At 34.9% G+C, this 7325-nt stretch overlaps 1 pseudogene across 1 annotated transcript; it reads right to left on the bottom strand.

Annotated features, from left to right (window-relative positions):
* Positions 1-3200: 3200 nt before the first annotated feature.
* Positions 3201-7045, bottom strand: LOC143636336 (disease resistance protein At4g27190-like; annotated as a pseudogene). Its single transcript, XR_013154221.1, has 3 exons — positions 6937-7045; positions 3530-6507; positions 3201-3367 (listed from the first exon to the last, which is right to left on the bottom strand). The product of XR_013154221.1 is annotated as a disease resistance protein At4g27190-like (transcript).
* Between the last annotated feature and the right edge of the window lie 280 nt (positions 7046-7325).

Below are 7325 nucleotides of genomic sequence, written 5' to 3' on the forward strand. Positions count from 1 at the left end.
GATTCGGGTTCCACATACACACACACATAACCCACGGGTCATACATGCACACACATACACTTGGTATTCTTCCATTTTCACATGATTTTAAGGGTTCGGTTACTTGTGTGAACCCTTTTAAGATGCAAAAACAAGTATATTGCATCCAAAACTTAAAGAATGAAACTAGGGTTTCTGATTTACCTTAGGGTTTTAGAGAGAGGTGAAGAAAATAAGATGGATGGTCTCTAAGTGTATGCTCAAAGCTTGAATCTTCCTAACTTTGCTTCCAACTCATCTTTATTGATTTGATATTAGGGTTTTGAGGGTGTTAAGGATGATAATATGAAAATGGGTGAGAGAGAAAAGGGTGGGGGTGGGGTTTGGCCGTAGGAAAGGAGGAAAGGGAGGGAGAGAGTGGGTGGTGGTTTGTGTTGGAAAGATGGAGAAATAATAGGGTTTTTAAGTTAGGAGTGTGTTGGGACAAGTGTATGTATGGGGTGATGTGTTATGCATGCATGTATGTAGAGTAATGATAAAGCAAGCCAAGGATTGGGGTAGGGGTGAGTTGGACGGCTAGGGGTGGGGGTGTTGTGTAAATATTTTATTTTTTGTTAAATTAATTAACAACATGTATTTTATTTACCCCTTTGATCACATTTTATAAAATACAACTAGTTAGGATTAGTTTTATGTAAAACCAATCACATATCTGAATTCCTTGTAAAATTAGCTTCGAAACCATATAAAGATGTAAATTTTTGGAGTTGGTTGGTTTCGGGTCCTTACGGTGAGCGGTATTGGCTTCTACTCACTTATTTTATAAATTTCGCGAATCGAACATTATAAAATTATACTTATGACCTAATATTAATATATTTACTGAATTTATATTATTTTAGGTCATTCCCGACGTTTAGGAATTTATTTGGACTTTTAACCTTATCCGGGTCGCTGTTAGTGTCAGTTTTGAGCAGCATTCGATACGCGCCAAAACTTAACTTTTTGAACACAATAAAATATAATACTCATATTCTTGGAGTCTTTAGACTATAATATTACTATTTTATTTTCCATAATACGAGATTACACGATAAACACGGATTACATTAGCACAGTATTAGTCTTAAAAAGCTCGGTTGTCATAAGAGGGTCGAGAGGAATGGATTTGGTTTTATCAACTTTCTGTGCGAATGCTAAAAAACTAGCTTTAGAGCTTGTGTAACACACGTGATGATCTAAATAATAAAGTTACGAACAAAGAAATATGTATTGTATATGAAAAATTGTATTACATCTATGCTTGTATCCTTATACATAAATTAATTTTATTTATATCACAAAATGATTTTTTTCAAAAATAATTGAATTTAATAAAAAAATGCAAGTGCAAAAACATACCTAAGAACACTCCATCTATTGGGAAATTTCATTATCAGTATCATCATATATGTATAACTGAAAGAAATTTGGTTATGAACCAATTTTTGAGAATACTGACAACCAAAATAAAAATAAAAGGTTAACCTTTTCAATTTTGTGAATGTTTTGCTTCACTTGAGCATAATTTTATATGACATGCTTCACCTACAACATTCTGATCACTATTCAAGTAAAAGTCAATGCTGACACTAGGGCCGGCTATAAGGGAGGCCCGGGTGGTCGACGGACCCCGACCCGACATCCTTATAGGCCTGGACTTTTTGTAAAAAAATGTATATATATATTTTTATGAAAAACAATATGTATATATAATGTTTATACTTAATTACAAAACCACTAGGTTGGTAAACATGTATGACTTTCAACTAAAAAGTTGTGAGTTCTAATCTCACTTGAGACATTTAACCCTATTTAAAAAAAAAGTTTTTTACACAACCAAATCATAAGGCCCAAACAATTAAGGCTTATTTAAAATTAAATTGTTTAAACCAGACAAGATACCCCTTTTTATTAAAGCCCAATTTTTTTTTTCGCGTTCAGCCCAAAAGTTTTTAACCGTTCTTGGAGTCGGGCCTGACTGACACAAATGTTTCTAATTTGATAAAAGTTAGAAGCATTGATAGGCCTGGAGGTGACATGTCGGAAGTGTTTTGTCATTTTTTCTTAAATTTTAATAGTCATGGGGAAAATATCCAATGTGAAAAATCCCGAATCTTTTGACTATTTTCAAAAATCTCCTTAAAAATAAATTCGAAATCCAATTACATTTAAAATTCTAACTTCATTTGTTTTACATTTTCAAGTCAAAACTTTGAACCCGTAACAAGTTTGACGATAAATTTAGTTGCATTCTCAGAATTTTAAAATATTCAGGTTACCCCTTTTTTTACCCGTAACAAATTTGAGCAAAATATAGTTAATTTGTACCAAACGATCAATTTACCAACTTTTAACCCGTAACAATCAAATTTAAGTTCCACAAAAAACCTAAAACAATCTTTGATAAAAAAATCAAGAAAATAAATATGATAAACTCTATTATATACGAAAGTGATTGGTATTTACTATCCTAACAATTTAACACATATATGCATAGTTTACTAACTTAACTGAAAAATAAATGTATAGATTTAAATCATATATTTACTATTCATAAATTTATATGATAATGTACAAAAAAAACAAATAAATAAATTGATTTATTTTAAAAAATGAATGAACTTTTAAACATATATTTATCTTTAAAAAATTACTTCATAAAATAGAGCATATTCGAGTTTTTTTTATTTTCTATATTTACAATCTTCAACAACATACATATTACAATATGTTAATGCTAACATTTAAAATTATCTTCTTTTTAATATTTAACAAACATGGTTTGTTGTTGATTTTTGGATTTCACTAAGTATGTTGTGAAATATATTCTGACAACGTATAGTAGTATAATATGTAAATATTTATTTTTATAAAAGTGTATATATATAATATAAATAGAGTTTAAATAAAAGTGAATAATTTAATCATGTTATAGATATATTAATAAATGGAGTTGAAAAGAAAAGTGAATAATTATTTATTTATGACATATGTTAGTTTTGGTGAAAAAAAATTGTAAAATTAACCTCACATGTTTACAAATATTTTACTTTATTATTAGAATAGATAGATTCAACAACAATTCATCTAAAAATTAATTCACTAGCTCAGGGTATTAGTTTGGCACATTATCCCAAAGTGAGATGGAAGTCTCACATTAATCACATAAAGCTGTTACTTTTATTCGAAGTCGATACCTCGTCTTAATCATTGAAATACAAGCAATGCAATTAGTACACAAAGTTTACGTTCACACATATTAATCAATTGAGAACTAATACTAGTTATCCTTGGGAAGAAATCTCTTGTTGAAATAGTCACCCGGCCAAATCACTATGCGGGTTGCCTGAAACGAGCATTGCATACAAACATGAGCATATCAACACATTGATGAATGAGATATTGATGCTCGAAGTTAATTTTGTGTTAAATATTTTGCAAGATTCAAATCAACACAGTAAACATAGAAGTAAAACAAAATCAGGTTGGGTTTCCAAAAAGAATATACCTGAAAAAGCAGCACTGAACAAGACGTTCTTTGATATTAGAATCTGACCATTGTAATGCCTCCCACCAATCTTCATCCACTTCAATGCTCTGAAGCCCGATTGGGCTGCTTATATTGAAAGGCAATTCTTTAAGTGTGGGACAATCTTGTATTTTTAAGCTCTCTAGTGAAATCCAAGCAAGTATGGAGCTTATCTTTCTTAAACTTGGGATATTACAAAGAATCAGTGTACTTAATTTCGGGATAACATGTAAATTTATATCCTCGGAACACATAACAATCTCTTCAACCCTGCAACAGTCTTGAACTTCTAGCTATTGGAGCTCTCGAAGTTGCTGCACTATAACACTGCATAATACCCTGGTAATCAACGGACACTTACATAGAACCAAAGTCTTCAGTTTGGATAGGCTTCCCGGTTGCACACGGCCCCTCCCATATTCTTTCCAATTTAGGCATGTTCTTCGCATCTAACCTTTCCAAATTCGGCAATAACGATTTACTTGTTGTGTGGCAACCGCCTACAATTGTGGTCATGTTATTGCAACTTTGAATTAGACAACCTTGGACATAATCCATTTTCTCAATGACATTGCTAGATAGGTACTCAACGTCATGGTGGTTGATCAACTCAAGTGCATGTACTTTGCTAAGTACTTCATTAATCCCATCATTTTCGCCATTCCCACTACAATATTTTAGGTACCTATCATATCGGTAGAATTCGGGGATTTCAGGGCCACAAGACATGAAGCATCCAATGTAAACTTGAAAAGATCGCGTATCAAGATCTTTCCTTCGTGTGAGAAAACTTACAAGTTGGCGTTCTTTGGGAGCATAGATCTTCATAGTGTCATCAACAACTTGTATCACATCAATAGCATTGTTATTAAGGTGAAATTGGAAACAATTCAGCTTTGGTAGCGTGCTTACCTTTTCAACTACTTCCTCAATCAAAGTATTACACCAATCTTCCATTTCTGAATCCACATCAATGATCAACTCTTCAAGTCCTGATAACTTAAAAATCACATCATAGTTGTCTTGAGTTGACATGGTGAAGGATACCAATCGGGTTAAGCCCAAAATCTGATATGGTAATTTACCAACTCCACAGCCACGGATATCAAGTACTTCAAGAGACTTTAGCTGTCCAATAAAACCAGGAAGTTCTTTCAAAACACTGCAACCATTCAAATACAGAACTTTAAGCCTCGATAGCCTGTTTAGCGATGATGGCAATGTCATGATTTCAGTCATGTAAAGATCTAAAACCAAAAGGCTAGGCATGTGTTGAAAGAATGAATCAGGAATCTTTCTATGTTTTGAATATTTCTGGACAAAAAGTGTAGAAAGCTGAGATGAACGAGGTGCATCAGGTAAGTTATCAAGTGAGTTGTTGGCCAAAGAGATCCATTCCTTATCCGTCCACAAATCAACACACCGACGCTTTGGGATAATGTCATTGTTTTTTTGCACGGATTCACTCGTCTTCACCAAACACCTATCTTTCCTATCTTCAGACAATAGATTTAAGGCTGCTGCTCGGATTAACTTATGCATTGTTACACATTTCTCAGTTGCACCTTCCTCAAGTAAAATTACATTTTGTAGGTGACGCAGTATATTTCTTCCACCAATTTTTCCATCATCACTACTCTTAAGAAAATTTTCCGCTTCCCAGCAGTCCAACAATCCCTCTGTGGAAATTTCAGTGTCTTCTGGATACAATGCACTGTAAAGAAAACAAGGTTTATGCTCATGATCCAAGTGATCACAACAAAATTTAAGCAAGTCCTTCATTGGCTCATTGTTTCCTTTTTCTGGCCACCTTCTTAACGTTTGCAGCGCGTCACTCCAACTTATCTCACTGAGTTCATGGCTTTCTATTGATTTGAAGATACGAGCTGCCATTTTTATCATCAACGGATGACCACCGCACAAAGAAACTGCTTTATGAGCCATTCGCTGAAGCTGTGGCTTATTTTTAACATCATTGGGGAGGGATAATAGCCTATGGAACATGCTCCATGACTCACTTTGAGATAACTTCTTGACTTCAATACTAGAACAGGAAGGAAGCCGAACATTTCGGTACTTTGTTGTCATTACTACTTTGCTGCCTTTAGCACCTTCAGGAATACACCCAACAATTGTAAATCAAGTTCTGCTTTGACATCATCAAGTAGAAGCAGATACTTTACACCTGCTAGATCTTTATTTATTCTTGTGCCAACTTTGTAAACATCTGTAGCATCTTCTGGGTCCACTATTAGTCTTTCAACAATCACATGTTGCAACATCTCTATGCTCAGATTCTCCTTATTATTTTCCTCACCTGAAACTGTCACCCAAATTACTCTTTCATACATGCTAGCAACTTTTTCATGGTTGTTCAAGTTCTGCAATATAGTTGTTTTCCCTGCCCCCAACATTCCTAACACCCTAATTGCTTTAAGATCATCATTTGACAGATCTATCAGTATTTTGCCCAAAACGCCTTGGAGTGACGGAATATACGAGATATCCGGGGCTGTCAACTTCACTACGCGCTCAGCAACTTTGTGGACCAAAGTGTCCCCCAGTTGATTTCCTTCGGTTACAAGTTCACCAATTTCCGAGCACACGCTTGCCATTTGTTTGCTCAACTTTGACCGGGGAAGTACATGAATCCATGTTGAGGTGTCTTGTTTCTCCGTAAACTTGCTTTCAAGTTCTTCCACAACCTTTTCCACAGCCATAACCCTGTGAAACCAGTCCACCATGGTTCGGTTTTTTGTTGACTTATATTTTAAGGTTCTATCTTTCAGATCACCCCTTACTGCACACAGGGTCTTCATTTTAGCCTCGAAATGTGAATGATTATCATTCATACAAATCGAAGCCTCGGTGATTCTTTGGATAGAATCCCATACTGTTTCACCTGTTTTGGGAAGTACTGCTGCTACGACTTCCTCAGCCATCAAGTTGCTACAAACCTATAATATGGAACATGAGTAGTCAAAAAGTGATTACAAGTAGCTCATGAAGGGAATATTATAACAGTTTTCACTTTCGATATATATAAAACAAAATCTTTTATTGTTACATTCGTTGATAACCGTTTAGAGATTATTGATATTCTACAATAAGGAGAATAGTTTCAGACATCTGATGTTTAGTTGTTTAACAAACAAATATAGGATGAAGGCTATCGGATATCAGCTAAGGATATAGAATCAAATGTTCAATAATCATTTAAATTAATGTCATATTCTAAACACATCGAAAATCAGGTTCAAATAGTCACTCACTCAAGAATCTAGTATCACCAACATGTGATTTTGATCATATCAAAATTAAGAAGGTAATTGCCAAAATTACATAAAAAAATATTATATAAGTGATTAACCGTTTGTGAAATTTACCTGACTAGCTGACTAGAAAGTCATGCTAAAATTGAAGTTGTTAATCCATCGGAAAGTTTGTACGAAGTTGATCAGAGCTAGGACGATGATGAATGAATCTATCTGCTAAGGAGACGAGGAATAAAGAACATGAGTTGACTGACTTTTTGATGGATGAAGAGGTAGGTCCCAGCAGAGCCCAGTTGGACCCGCAAGACTCACCTTGAAGAGAGACGTCTGCGCAGAAACCAACTGGATCCGCAGGACCCACCATGCTCAGAGACGTGACGTCCTTACGCGCAGTACGCAAGCTGTTCCCGCAGGAAATGCCTCCCAATGGTGAAGGACTCTGCCTGTTCCCGCAGTTGCGGATACAAGCCATCAGGGAAGGCCACCCGCGCAGCAAGGCT

This window comes from Bidens hawaiensis, unplaced genomic scaffold, assembly GCF_021521415.1.
Source record: "Bidens hawaiensis isolate Kalapana, Puna unplaced genomic scaffold, B.hawaiensis_p1.1 tig00000566_1, whole genome shotgun sequence".
NCBI lineage: Eukaryota > Viridiplantae > Streptophyta > Magnoliopsida > Asterales > Asteraceae > Bidens > Bidens hawaiensis.